General features: G+C 46.9%; 1 protein-coding gene across 2 annotated transcripts in view; it reads left to right on the top strand.

Moving 5' to 3' along the window:
- The first annotated feature begins 3,399 nt into the window (after window positions 1-3,399).
- The window catches only part of ZBTB44 (zinc finger and BTB domain containing 44), a 32,169-nt gene continuing 20,391 nt past the window's right edge, over window positions 3,400-15,177 (top strand). For both annotated transcript variants that reach the window (XM_027747424.2, XM_027747425.2), the window contains exon 1: window positions 3,400-3,564. The gene's annotated coding sequence lies outside the window, so the exon portion shown is untranslated. The remainder of the gene's footprint in view (window positions 3,565-15,177) is intronic.

The raw sequence follows: 15,177 nt of genomic DNA, 5'->3' as shown, positions 1-15,177 counted from the left end.
TCACAGGCCTGGAGAGGACATAAATCCTCCCAATGCCAGGAGAAAATCAGGAGTTTCTGAAGAGAGGAGTCAGCAGGATTGAGCTAAAGCTGATTAACTGAGCCCTGGAGCAACAGGCATGAGGATGCAAAAGAGACAGTTCCTGCTCTCCAGTGGTAACTCAGGAGTAGGCAGCAAGCCCTCGAGGGTGGGAGCAAAGAGGTTTTCCCTCTGGAGCTGATGGGGTCAGGGAGGGAATGCTGTGCAGGGAAGGTGTCATTTGGTTTGGGTGTTAATGGATGCATCCTGCCAGGAGCCGGCTCCCAGCAGCTAAGGATTTGCTCCATGAGCAACTGAAGAACAGGAAAACACACCCTACAGGCTGCAAAAAGAGGATAAACCAGCTTCCAGCCAGGAGTTGCACCTTCTGGTTCCTTGAATGGGGATAACAAGGGAGAGATTCAAGGGTTAAAGCAAGGGACCACCCCCTAGGGATGGATGGGAGAAGTCTTGGGTGGATGGGAAATCAGGATTTGTTTAGACAGACAAAGGAGACTTTAAGGGGATGGCACAGCCTCCACTCATGTTGCAGATGGGAACCCCTTTGAAAGCTTTCTCCCGTGATTTATATCCATCAAATTCCAGGTAGTTCAGGAAGGAACTCCTGAGCTCCCTCTCTGTTCCAACAAATGGGTGGCAGATGCACAAACCAGCTCTACCACTGAATTACTCAGGGTTTATGTTGGTGTTGCTCCACCTATGTCCACAAATCAATCCCAGGATGTTCTAAAATGTGTGTAAGAGCAAAACCCATCACCGGGAAAATACCAGGAGTCTGTATTTTGGCATTTCCTTGCAACACCTCTCACTGAGGAACTGCAACTCCACAGAAAAAGCAGAGTAATAAAGGACAACCCAGTAGCTTGGGAAACCTGAGCATGTGGAAATCAATACAGCTCCTTCCCTGGTTTATTCCAGCAAATGCCATGGATCTGGGAATTACTGGAGAACCTCTCCAGGTATCGAGGGCTAATAAACTGTTATTAGTAAACAGCCTTTCCTGCTGCAGGGAGAGGAAACTGAGATTGGAGCCAGGCTGGGGAGGCTGATGTGCCCCTCCATGGTGATGATATATAGAGTGCTCTGATCCCAAACCTACCATCTTTCCTGCATCCAGGAATGATCAGTTTATTAATGAATTAATTCCTTAAAAAGAAAGTCAGTGGTCCTTCATTTTGAAGTTTTATGGTTTATTTCCAGGCCTCACGGAGCAGGTTTAAAGGCTGGTGGTATGAATGCCTTACTTGGAGGATGTGAGGGCACAGGCCACGCTGAATTTCATGTCTTCCAGACATGAATTTGGGTAGTTTGGACCTGATTTCCCTTGTGTCCTGCTCAGAGCAAGTCTCGAGCTGGATACAAGCACGTGTAACAACCCACAGCACTGACCAAGGTCTCTGCTGCTCCCACCTGATGCTTTATTCCTGAAATGGTTACAAATCATCATTTTGAAACCATTTTAAAGATGCAACAACCACATCTACAGAGCCAGTGAGAAAAGGCAAATCTGATTCTGCATCTACAGGAACCAGCATTGGTTCTTGGCTGATTTAGATCACTCCATCTACAACAGTTTCACCATCAAACACTCCTTGATCGAGACTTTTCGGAGCATTTTGAAGGTGAGGGATGGCAGCCTTAGGTTGTTGTATTAATTCTCTGTGATTCAGGAGTTACCATGGATAGCCAGGAGCGGATTTCCCTGAAAATTATGTCTTATGAAAGTGGAAACAACCCCTGCACACGTATAATAGGCTGAAATCAGCTCTGTTTTACTCCTGCTTTACACAGGAGTTGCAACAGGAGGCTGCTGTGTATCAGGGTTGCAATACAGATCCCTGGGAATATAAAGCCAAGATAAGAGGAAGTGAAAGGGAATTAAGCAGAGTCCAACTCTCTGCTCTGATTCTCCTCCCAGTTTTGCAAGGAATCATCTAAATGAATCCCAGAGTTTTCACAACAGTGCAAGGGAAGTTTGGCCTCTTCTTTTCTTTTTGTCATGGCTGTTCCAGGGACTGGTTTTAGATTTTTTCCTGCTGATTAACATTTTTGGACCATGGCTGTTCAGTCTCTTTCCTGCTTCAATTCACTGAGTGCTCACCACAAAAAACCCCAAACACAACAAAAAACCCACTGCAAAACAAGGCTTCAAGGAAGGGGTTCTGTTAATCCCATCAGATTAAACCGATTTTAGCCTGAGTTAGTGCAGATTTGGGCCAAATTATCGGGGGGGGATTAATGAGAGACTCATTAACTGTAAAGTTCATTGGGAGGGATGCAAACTGGAGGTGGTTTGCATGGTTTTGGGACTCTTGTTTTCCCACTATTTGGGTGCACTGGGACCCCATTACCCCCATGCTGGTACACCCACAGGACCCTGTTACCCCATTATGTGGCACTAGGCCCCGTCCCACCCACTCCCGGTTCCCATTCAAAGTCCCCATCCCCCCCATTCCCATTCCCAGTTCCCATTTTGGTCCCTATTCCCGGTCCCCGTCCCCCCATTCTCAGTCCCCGTTCCCAGTTCCCATCCCCCCATTCCCGGTTCCTGGTCCCGGTCCCCGTTCCCATTCCCGGTCCTCACTGTCCCATTCCCGGTCCCCATCCCCCCATTCCCGGTTCCCATTCCCGGTTCCCGTTCCCCGTTCCCATTCCTGGGTCCCGGTCCCCATCCCCCCGTTCCCGTTCCTGGCTTCCGTTCCCGGTTCCCATCCCCCTATTCCCCTTCCCGGACTCCGTCCCTGGTTCCCATCCCCTGTTCTCGGTTCTCGTTCCCGGTTCCCATCCCCCCGGTCCCGGTTCCCGTTCCCATCCCCCCATTCCCGGTTCCTGGTCCCGGTCCCCGTTCCCGTTCCCCCATTCCCAGTCCTCACTGTCCCATTCCCGGTCCCCATCCCCCCATTCCCGGTCCCCATTCCCGGTTCCCGTTCCCCCATTCCCAGTCCCCATTGTCCCATTCCCGGTCCCCATCCCCCCATTCCCGGTTCCCGTTCCCCGTTCCCATTCCTGGGTCCCGGTCCCGGTCCCCATCCCGCCGTTCCCGTTCCTGGGTCCCGGTCCCGGTCCCCATCCCCCCGTTCCCGTTCCCGGACTCCGTCCCTGGTTCCCATCCCCTGTTCTCGGTTCTCGTTCCCGGTTCCCATCCCCCCGGTCCCGGTTCCCGTTCCCATCCCCCCATTCCTGGTGCCCCCGCCGGCCGATGCCGCTCCGTGCGCACGCGCGAGGCCCCGCCCCCGGCGGCGCGGTGCATTGTGGGACACAAACAAAGTGCCCGGGCGGGCGCGCGCGGGAGCTCTGCCGGCGGCGCGCGCTCCCCCCGCCCCCCGTGCACGCGCAGCGCGCGCGCCCCTCACGCCCCTCGCGCGGGGGGGTCGCGCGCCCCCCCCCGCCCCCCGCGCGCCGCCCGAGGGGGAGGCGGAGGCCTCCGCCCCCCCCCAAATCCCAAATATCCCGGTCGTCCCGCCGCCTCCCGGTCCCGCCGTCATGGCCCCCAGATAGTGGCCCGGCCTCACAGACCGCCCGCAGGTAACCGGGAAGCGCGGCCAGGCCTGGGGCGGGAGGGGGGCGGTCGGTGGCGCGGCGGCCGCAGGTTCCCCTCAGGGCCGGGGGGCGGGAGGGCTCCGGCCCCGGCCCCTCTCCCCCCTCATTCTCGTCCCCTGCCGGTGTTTCCCGGCCGTGCCCCGCGACCCCGGGGCTGCGCTCGCCCCCCGGGGAATCCCGTTGCGCGCTGCACAGCCCGGGTGTCCCCCTCCCGCGGGGCCGTGTCACCCTCGCGCCGCACCGCAGGGTTCCCGCGGCGAGGGTGTCCCCTCCCTCCGGGGGTGTCCCCTGTGCCAGTGTTTGGGGGTGTCACCTTCCTCCGAGGGTGTTCTCTGCCCCTTGTGCAAGTGTTTGCCCCTCCGGGGGTATGCCGTGCCCTTGTGCCGGTGTTTAGGGGTGTCCCCTGCCCCGTGTCCCACTGTTTGGGGGTGTCACCTCCCTCCGGGGATGTTCCCTGCCTCTGTGTCTGTGTTTGGGGGTGTCCCCTGTCCCCTGTCCCGGTGTCACCCCTCCTTGGGTGTCCCCTGCCCTGAGGGGTGACTGCCCAGGCCCGTGGGTGCACATCAAACCTGTAGTTCCAGGGGGTGTGAGGGGCAGTTGTGTTGTTTCCTGCATCCCAACGGGATACCTGCTGCCTCCACTGCAGCTTATGGGAGGAATTAGAGGGATTCCCACGAGTTGTTGGGCAGAGCCTGCTGTTCTTGTGTTGTTGTTTGGTTTTTTCCTACAACAGCCCCTTCTGCACATTCTTTAGTGCCCATCTGCTGGGGTCTGCTGTGCTGCCTCTGTGGCCATGCACCTGCCCAGACCTGCTCTGTGTTTTTCTGCTCTCCTTCCATCTATCCAGAATTACATTGCTATAGAGACATAAACATTGGCAGGTTTTGGGAGGGTATAATCTGCTTCTTGCTTGCCCAGAGCCTGTTGCCTCTCTTCCCCACACAGTACCTCACAAAATCTGCTATCCCCATTTCCATGTAAAGGTGAAATCAACTCCATGCTTGACCTCCAGAGCCTGTTAAATCCTCCACTCCATGAGGCTCCTACCTGTCTACAAAAAGCTGCTAAGTTTTTCCCCACCCAAGTAGATGTATCCTCCTCCAGAGCTCGAGGGATGACTCCTCCAGCCCATCTCCTGTGCTGTGGAGCCTGTTCTGCCCACTGATGAAGGATGTGTGTCTCCTCCACACACACACGAGGGTTATCCCACTGATTTCCTGCCAAAAGCTGGTGCATCCCATGTTGTGTATGTTTGTACACCTCAGGAAGGTGCAGCCAGTGTTTCACCAGTAGCCTTTGGGACAGGCAGACGTTTCTCCTGCATGCTTCCAGGGAGAAGGTTCCCACTTTGTCCTTTCATGTCTCAGATGTTCCCAGAGATGCCCTGTGGCAGCTGTTCCAGGTCCTGCCCCCAGCTCTTCCCTGCTGCATGTGCCAGGGAGGTCAGCCCTGTACCCACCGCTTGTCTCTTCTTGGCTGCCTGTTCCACCTTTCATGGCTGAGATTCCCACTTTTTGCCTTCCTGGTCCCTGTTGATCCTGCACTGTGATATTATCAGGTTAAGCCTACCTTGGTTTTTCACTTTGGCTTTGAGGTTTTCTTTGCTGAACAGTCCACCAGAGTAAAATCAAGTAGCCTTTGTACTGCCTGGGTATCTGCAGGTCCCACAGGTCTAAAATACCATCACTTTCTCTTTTTCTGGTCATATACATAATTTGTCCATTCCAGGATCTTTTCTGAGACCTCCGAGCCCCTTCCAGTGCCTAAAGGAGGCACTCCAGGCACTCCAGCTCCAAGAGAGAGAGGGACTTTGGACAAGGCCATGGAGTGACAGTTCAAGGGGGAATGGTTTCCCACTGCCAGAAGGCAGGGTTAGATGGGATATTGGGAAGGAATTGTTCCCTGGGAGGGTGGGGAGGCCCTGGCACAGGTTGCCCAGACAAGCTGTGGCTGCCCCATCCCTGGAAGTGTCCATGGACAGGTTGGACAGGGCTTGGAGCATCGTGGGCTAGTGGAAGGTGTCCCTGCCCACGGCGGGGGAGTTGGACAAGATAATCTTTAAGGCCTCTTCCAACCCAAACCATCCTGGGACGTTTCTAGAAGTCTTCTGCTTTCATAGTTTTCCTCAGCTGAGGCCCTTGGTTTGCTGTACCCACATGGGGAGTTTCTCAGGTTTCCTAGTTACATGTTTGCCCCTGCTTTCCTTCTGTGCTTTTGCTTGGCACGAGGCTCTTCCTTTTCCCTTTCAAAATTTTTATTTTATTTTCCTTGGGGTGTATCCCCCAGGTAGCCACCTGGCAGCTCTTCCTGAGGTGCGGGTCTCCCAGTTCCTGTCCTGAGCTGATCCCTGGCTCCCAGCTGAGTATTTCTATAGACAAGGTGATGTGTTGTTTTTCACATGTGGGACACACCTATGGCACTGCTCTGTGGACCCTGCAAGATGATGCTGAGTGGGAATGACTCCTGTGCAGGCAGGTCACAGACCAGCATCCAGGAGCCTTTGGCGTATTTTGAGTGCAAAGTGTTTTTCTTCTGCCATGGAGGTCTCTTACTTGATGTCTACACATGACTCAGGTCTGAGTTGTGATGCACCTGAGGACCTTGCCTGGGTTTAAGTACAGCTATTTAAGGAGGTGGAACTGAACCTGAGAACTCAGACACGGCTCTCCCAGTGTAAATGCTGCCACTGATATCAAACTGTTTATTCCAGAAACCAGTTACAATGCTCTAAGTGTCTCTCCCTCGAGACTACTTGTATTTAAACAGCTGGTTTTAATCCGAAGCTTTAATTGGTGCAAACACTCCAAGCAGTCCCTTTCCAGGGGGAGGGAATTTCCAGCCCTACTTTAGTCTCCCCAGGTGGGTGTTGCAGGGATGCTGACTTGTCAGGAGGGAGGATCACACTGGATTTGTTTACGGGGTGAGAGAATTCCTGTTTCTGTGACTGAGGCTTGGAGGGGGGAGAGTGTCCTTATGTATTCCTTGCGCAGTGCGTAAGAGGAGTAGTGAGCGAGTGAAACTGAATCCTTGCCATGTTTGTTGCAACAGGAGGTTAATCATAAACTCTGGCACTTTCTAAAGGGGTGGTTTCATTCTGTGGTGTCTGTAGGGAATTGTGCTGTTCAGAGGGTCTGGTCAGCTGTTTGCCAAGAGGATCAAAAGCAAATACAGCTTCCCCCTGACTGAGGTTGAACAAGCACCCAAACATTGGTTTTGGTTGTATCCCATGACTTGCTGAAAGTATTTTTAAGTCCTTGTGAATGAATGTGTGGTGCCTGTGGTGTGTGAGGTGTTTGTGTAACCAGGACCAGGTCTTGGGTCCTTCACACCTGTGTGAGTTATTTCACAACTTATTTCACCGGCCTTGGCCATTACATCTGGTAAACTTCTTTTTCAGTGGGCTCAGAGAATGTCTGAGTGTATGGGAGAACATCTGGTGGTATATCTCCAGATATATCACTTCTTTCAGCATTGTAATCCACTAGTTTAAACAAGAAGAAAGTCAAACTGTGACAAAGCAGTGATGCTTCTGCTGGCACGTGACAAGGAAGGAGATGTCCCCTGACGTAGAAGGGGTTGTCTGTTGACATTTTTCTCCCTCTCCCAGTTATAAGTAGGTTATCCCTGCTCAAATTATGCAACTGTGCAGACAGCCAGACTTCAGGAATTCCAAATGCTTCAATGTGTCAAGTACTGCCTTCTAAATGAAATGCCACAGTTGCAGAGCCTGTTCACAGTCTGTCACTTCAAATACAACATCGATCTTGGAATCGCGTGTGGCTGAGAAGGGGCAGCAGCTTAATTGCTCCTTCCCTTGGGGAAGTATTGTGTGAGATTGCAGGAGCCAAACCGGTTGGGAGAGGTGCCTCTACCTGTGACAGCGTTTCCATATGGAAGTCAGTAGTTATAAGCAGAAAAAAAATCCTAAAAACATTGATTTCTGTAACAGATTGAAACTCCTCACTCTTTGTGACTGCGGCTGTTGCCTTCAAGATGCAGTTTCCAGCATCCAGATCTAATTAAATAGTTGTGTGCTTACTGCTAAGTAAACATTGGAGTCCATTACTCTTAGCTTGCCTTGGAGATCAAATTGATTCTTCTAATGGTTTCACTGGATGAAAGCAAATGTACTGGGATTTGTGCAAGGTGCCTAAATGAAATGGTGGTGGTAGGAGAAGAGCTGCAAACCTGATAAAATGGGATGACAGGAACCGTAAACGCTCAGCTTTTAATTTAATTCTTACATTCCAATTAATCAAGTTAAGGAAGGGACTTAAACTGTGCATTATTTGTTGATAGCGTGTTTTTAATGCATTCCAATTCAGGGCTGGTGAAATACTTATTTCACATGAACCGGTTTATCAGAGCACGGGAACGATGGGATAATAAGGACTGCAAAAAGTGTGTTGGGCTCAGCATGTGGTGTGTGACAGTGGCCGGGAGTAAATCATTAGGGGAAGAGTGGAGGAGCAAACACAGACAGCTCAGTCATGTCCCCTGTGCATCTACTGCACTTTGGGGTTTATTATTTGGGGTGATTTGACCACAATATTTGTTTGCCTGCTCTACACAAGAAGGCTGAATAAAAGCATTTCAGAGCATGAAGAGATGCTTTCTAAAAGGACACTTTGTACTTCATCTGTGATAACATTATAAACATTTACTGTGTGTAATGTTTTATATTCAGAAGTACAAGTGAACATAGTAATTGTAGTGAGAGATATTTTAGTGGAAATATAGTTAGAGCTACTGAAGAAGATCTGAGTTTATAAATACAGCTACAGATGGTGCTTGATAAAGCATTTTGTGTTTGGATATTACCAAGAGTGTGTTATGGAAAAACTACAATTTCAGTGATACTTACCAGAGTTAAATCTGCTGGAAGGTGTTGGAAGCATGAAGATGCCATGTCCTGTGGAGACCTAAGAATCCTGGAAATTACTAGTACATTTGGGAATAACTGCTGAGTTAAGGGAAAGTTGGTCCCATGTTAGGGACAGATATTGGCAATGTTGGAGCTCTGTGAGCTGACAGTTTCTGCAGTCTTCTGTCTTTCTTTTGGGGTTTTTAAGTGGATAAATGCCCCTGTTATGAAATACCTACTGTGAGAAGTTTCTGTGAAATGTTACATTTAAAAAACCCCACAAAACTCTCCTTGGATATGGTTCTGCCAGCCCAGCATTGGCCATACAAGGGCAGGCAGCTGCAGCCTGTGGAGTCGCTGCTCACCTGATAACGTGATTTGTAGATAAATACAAGGATTTTTAGTTTGGGGGCCAAGAAGAGCTCCTTTTAGGCATTTATCTGCATAAATGAGTCATTAGGAAAATAAAGGGTACACGTAGTGCTGAAAGGGTGATGACACAACCACATTCCTGCCTTGCTTGAGCTTGTTCAGGATTCTTTATAGCTGCTTCCGTTGGGAAGGTGGCTGTTGTTTATATGTCTGTGACACCTTGACTAGCTGGCAGCAGTCCATGCCGTCTGGATTATCCCTGCCTTTTCTCCTCTGCAGATTGCATGGGATGGGAGGCTTTGCCGTGATCTCTCCCCTCTGCTCTTCACTCAGGTTTTTCCTCGGTGTTGCTTCCAGCACTTGAAGTGTTAATGGGGCTGGGGTGCTGCGGGGAGAGTTGAGATTTGCATTGCACTGCACAAAAATTCATTATTTATAGTTAACGTGGATTTCATTGCAGTATAACACTTCCTCGTTAATCTGGAATAAAAGTGAGAGAGAAACTGCCATTTTTTGTAACCCTACAAGAACGTTTTGGTGTGAGTTACAAAACCCATGCCATTTTGCCTGATATTTCTTCCACATTCTAGCACCAAAAAGGGCTTGGAAATTTTTACTTTCATGACTAATTTAGGAGGCTGACTTGAGTAGTCTTTCATGTATATTTTTCCCGAGTTTATATCGATATGCTTTTCTGAGAGTGAAGACTGAAATGCAGTGGGTAGCCATGGTAAAACAAGAAAAAATAGCTTTCTGGAATTAGTTTAAACCAGCAGGTTGCTGCCACGTGACAAATGAAAGTACTTTATGGATATTTTTTGGCAATTTGCAGTACTTAAAAGAATTTAATTTTCGATTGTATTTTTTTTTTGCTGCTTTTAAAGACCAAGGATTATAAAACTGAAGCCTTGTTTTTTATTACACAGAGTGGGAAGCAGTCACGAAACAGCTTTTCTACACTGAGAAATTTGGGGAAAATTTAACCTGAGTTTGCACAGAGTGAACGTGTAAAGAAGTTACTGAGATCACGTAAAAATGATGCATGAAAACTGCCATTGTTAAATTTGAATGTGTGCCTCAGGGATGTAACACATCAGTCCTATAATCTGATTACATTCTGAGGCACTTCCACGTGTAAGGATACAGTGACAACTATGAATTCACTTGTTGCTTTTATTCTAGTAAAAAAAGCCTTAAATGGAGATTTGTTTCATATGTTGATGACACAAACATCTTACTTTCAGGACAGATCTGGTAGTTTGATCATGTGCTTTCTTGGAGAGCTGATGAAAAACAAAGTACAGGGCAGTGAATCTGCTGTGAAATATCCCAAAACACTCTGTCCAGTGAAGTTCATACATTAATTTTTATTATGAGAATAAAGGTAATTCAGTGTGGAACAAGACCTTTTAGCAGCTACTGCTCATGTTGTTAAATGAGCCTCAGTTTTAAGTACTGTCAGAAAATTTGCTTTTATGTGTTACATGGAGCACTAATGTGAGATTCCTACAATGCAATGTTGAAAGTGCTGGAGGCTGGGGAAGGTGGCATTTATCTGGTTTGCTTATTCAACCATGTGAAAGCTATATTAGGCACATAAACTTTATGCCCTGCACTGCAGCTTCAGAAAGGCAACAAGTTAAATCTGAATCCTTTGAAACAGTGAATGGTAATACTCTGTTCTCCCAAAGAGCCGACTTCAAATGATCACACCAAAACTCCAACAACTCTGTCAAGGCTGGGGAAAACAAGACAATTCTCCACAGATAAAGTTTTCTTCAGAGTCTGGCTGTTGCATGAAACACGGATTTTGTTGGAGCCAGCAAATTTGAGTTATGTAGGAAGGTACAGAGCCTTAAAAAATGACATTTATCTTAATTATGTATCTGTAAATGGTCTCAAAGAACATCTTGTGTTGCATAAAAGTGGCCAGTGGCGTCAGATCAATTTACATACAGCACTACTGTCCTGCCCTGATTATTGTAATCTCTGCTTTTAATTAGATCCTGAGATTAAGAGCTGTCATGCTGATCAGTGAACTTAATGTATACTCTCTCAGTTCTGGCTGGAACATGGTTGGTAAAGTCAGATGCTCTGAAAGATCTATGTTTACTTTGCAGAGACGTTAAGGGGGAGCTGCCCAGAGAAGGAAAATAAACCAAAAACCCCCTCTTGAGAATCTTTCAGGAGGTGAAAATACATGTTGACAAATACCTGACCAAAAATGAGGCATTGCAATAGGCTGGTGGTTCTGGGGGTCTTTTGGTTGGCTGTAATTGAATAGTGTGGAGATCTTGCTCCCAAGTTACTTTTAACTCATTGGCTTCCAGTTTACAGCTCAAGTCCATTATTAGCTCCTTAATATATCATGTCAAATGTTAATTTCAAACTGATGGATTTCCCATGAAGTTCCTTCTGTTCCCAGGATGCCAGTTCTCAGTCATTTGTTTTTATGCCTTGTGCTTAACCTTTTCATCAGCATTTTTTGAGCCAGTGTCTTTGCTATAACAAGTCCTTATGGCACTTCCCAGGTGAACTCTTTAACCTGTTATTTCAGGTACATGAGTTACTTTATTTCAGCCAGCTCCTTAGCTTCAGTTTGTCTCTTCATCTCCTTGTTCTCACTAATAGCTCTAGATCATGTTATTAAAACATTTTAATTAAGGTCTCATCATAGCTGGCATTTCCTCTTTTTCTGAAAAATACATTATCAAGTTTGAGATGAAGACTTTAACTTCAGTAAACACAGGTGGTGTCCCATTTTCTGTTTGTTTTCTTATTCTTAAGTCTTTTTTTCTTCAGATTGTTTTTATTTCACCACATTTCTGCAGTTGTATGCAAACAACTATAATCATATATCTTTGAGAGATGAAAACATCTCTATATTTTTAAATAATCAGACCTTGTACACTAAATATTTGAGAGAAGAAATTATCGCAGTGTTAATGTTGCCAAGGTTTTTTGCAGGTGTGTATTAAAAAATGAGACAGTCTTTGAACAACCCTGCATCTTGTGTTGCACTGACACCTTTTCCCTGAGAATTCAAATACCAGTGTTTAATCACAGCAGTGTCTAATGGAAACACTTTTAGATTGACTTCTAATGAAAGGAGTGGTAGCATGTTTTACACACCTACAGCGTGATCTTTAATCTGCAAGTTTTATCTGGGCCAGGAGTTGTAGCTGTGCTTTAATCTTCCTGCTGTGTTAATCCAGCATACTCAGTGTCATGTACAGAGCTCCAGGTTGTCTGAAATTCCAGCTCTGTGACACTTCCACAGTTAAGAATGTCCTGGTTTATCTGTGTATTGGTTATCAGCTGCAGATACCACAACTCTCATTTGCCTGAGACATAAGTGATGTGCAGTTCCTGACATAAAAATTAAAAAGAGAGGTTTGCAGTAGGATTAAATTCTCCTACCAGTTTGAGATCAGTCAGGAGAAAGTCTTGCAGGCCCCTTCCTGTAGGCAATATATGCAGGATGATGAGGGACAAGAATAAATCTGGAAGCATCACTTGCACGAGGAAATGACAAGCCAGACACGTTGCACATCATGTTTGATGTAGAAACAGCAATTCCTGAAAAATAGTGATAGTTTGACAAATGGTTTTCAACTTTTCCTTTGCTATGACATCCCAGTACCAGAACAACAGCTCTGTGATGTTTTATGTTGGATTTAATATTCTAAAATAAAAGTAGTAGACATGTACACCTCTTTCTCATTACATGAGAAACATGTTTTGGGTTTTTTTCCACTTTTATATGCTGAGGCAGCATATAAAAGACAGCATGAGGATGACTTTGGTCATCTCGGTCTGGAAACTACTCTTTTTATTGGAGCTTTATAGTTTAGACAACTGAGATATTTTGAACTGAACAAGTAGTTCTGATTTGTTCTTGGGCTGCATTGCTTTAACAGTGCTTAATATCCATGGTGTAAAAATACTGAAGTTCTGCAAAAACAAGGAGGAAGTAGAAGCACATGCTAAAGGTGCTGTTGGCTTTCTGGCAAGGAGAAGTTGAAATAAAGTGCCAGAAAGGTGCAGAACTGGATTTCAAGAACGGTGCCATTCCCTGTCCTGCCAGGCAGCACAGATTCGTGGAATCATAGAATCCCAGGATGGTTTGGGTTGGAAGGGGCCTTAAAGCCCATCTCATTCCATCCCACTGCCATGGGCAGGGACACCTTCCACTAGCCCAGGTTGCTCCAAGCCCTGTCCAACCTGACTGTGGACACTTCCAGGGATGGGGCAGCCACAGCTTGTCTGGGCAACCTGTGCCAGGGCCTCACCACCCTCACAGAGAGGAATTTTTTTCCTAATATCCAAATCTGACCCTACTCTCTGTCAGTCTGAAGCCACTCCCTCTTGTCCTGTCACTCCAGATCCCTGTAAATAGTCTCTCTCCATCTTTCTTGTCAGCCCCTTCAGGCACTGGCAGGGCACAGTTAGGTCACCCTGAAGCCTTCCCTTCTTCAGGCTGAACGATCCCAATTCTCTCAGCCTTTCAGACTGAAAAGGTCTTTTCCAACCTAAATATTGTATGATTTTGCAGGACAAGGTTAGTGTTGAGTCACCACAGGGTCTCAGTCTCTAAGGGTACTTTGACTTCCCCACAGGCCCCTTCTATTCTGCTCAGATGAGCTGAGTCCAGACAGCCAAGCTCAGGGGACGTGTCCTGAGGGCAGTGGCAGGTGAGGGATGAGCTACTGAAGTTCTGAATCACTGTGCATTCCAAGCCTTGGAACCCACTGTAAGTGATGGATGAGCATGACAAAATTGCTAAGCAGGCCCTGGACTCATCATGACAAAATGAGAATTTTTGTATCTATTTTTAGGAATGGGAGCTCTTTCCTTACCCTCACACCTGGTGCATATCTGTTCCCCTGCCACTGAGTAAATCACACGTTGAGGCACATGGAGAGCTTGAGTTGGGTGTGTGCAGCAGCACTGTTGTTTTCTGACCAAATCTCACACTTTACTGTTGGTAAGAGTTAAAACAGAAAGCCAGAGTAGGTGAATTTTTTACTCTCTCTTGTATAGGAATATACTATATAGAAAGTTAACTATATTAAGCTTCTTCCAAAAAACCAAGAGTGAATAAGGCCCAGTTGCCAAAACCAGTGACTGTGTTTAGAGTGATAAATTGCAGTGATGACAAGTGGCTGGGAGCCTCAGCATCTCAGGGAGAAGGGGGGTCAGCTCCTGGATTCAACACTCAGCTGAAGTTCCAGTCACAAAAACCAGTCTAAGATAATCTGTGCTCCTCTGTGCAGGGAAAGTCTGTTGGTGCTGTTCCCCTAAAATGTGCATGTAAATGTTTTCTAATTTTATCCTCTCAGGAGTGTTCTGTTGCAGCTGACCTACCATCTCAACTGACAATAAAACCATTTTGTAGAATTAATTGCTGGGTTTGGCACCCCACTACTTGTCTCAATGTTTTCACCAGCCCTGGGAATTAAAACGCACCTACTAGATTTGCACCGTGCAAATTCACGTTTCCATGATCCGAGTCATTCTCTTCCTATCCTTGTGAAATATGAATGTTTTCAATAGCAGTGACAATGTGAGTCAGTGCTGTGACTGTGAGCTGGGACCTTGCCATGGCCACACACATCTGCTTTCTTCTCATGGCATGGTACAGTTAAAGCTTTTGTTTTCTGTTATTATAGGGTTTCATTTTGGGGAAACTGAAGAGATCTGTTAGGAGTAGGAAACACGTATTTCATGGACACCCTGGGTCTGCCTTGTTCCTGCATAATTATATTGGAAGGGAAGCTGTTGGATGCTTTTTCTCCTTGTCCTTTGCAGATAAATACTATTCCTAATGGAATAAATACTGTTCCTGATGGTCTGATGGAGAACTTAAAGTAAAGAAATACTGTGTGCTTTTGTACCTGCCTGTTTCCTGCCCTGCAGAGGTTTACCTTGGTTGCTGCCAGAAGTTTTCATGGGTGCTGTTACAGCTCAGGATTTCCAGATGTGCAAATCTTTTCAGCAGTTTTTTGTAAAGAGTTTCAGCCTTGGTGTTTTGACTTTGTAAACCTCAGCTCTTACAGTGCTCATGAGAAACTTTTATCTAGATGCTTACAAATGTATTTAAAATTGGGGAACAGGGAGAGCTTATTGGCACAATGTAGTTTCCATGTGTTAAACACTTAGAGACTCTGAAAATTATATATGTTATTTACACAGACCTGGATCAGTTTGACCCATGGTACTTCCTGATAGTGTTTTATCTGCCTCCACTAAGCTTAACTCTAGTGCTGGAGTACTGCCTGCCACCCTTCTGCAGCAGCCTCTGGTGGACTCTACCTAAAATTTAGGAAGATATAAATTTTAGAATTTGGAAAGTCTCTTTA

The sequence above is a fragment of the Pipra filicauda genome, unplaced genomic scaffold, assembly GCF_003945595.2.
Source record: "Pipra filicauda isolate LSUMZ 115617 unplaced genomic scaffold, ASM394559v2 scaffold564_size293559_pilon, whole genome shotgun sequence".
Classification (NCBI taxonomy): Eukaryota; Metazoa; Chordata; class Aves; order Passeriformes; family Pipridae; genus Pipra; species Pipra filicauda.
The sequence above is the reverse complement of the archived record's forward strand: the minus strand, read 5'-3'. Positions and strand labels throughout refer to the sequence as shown.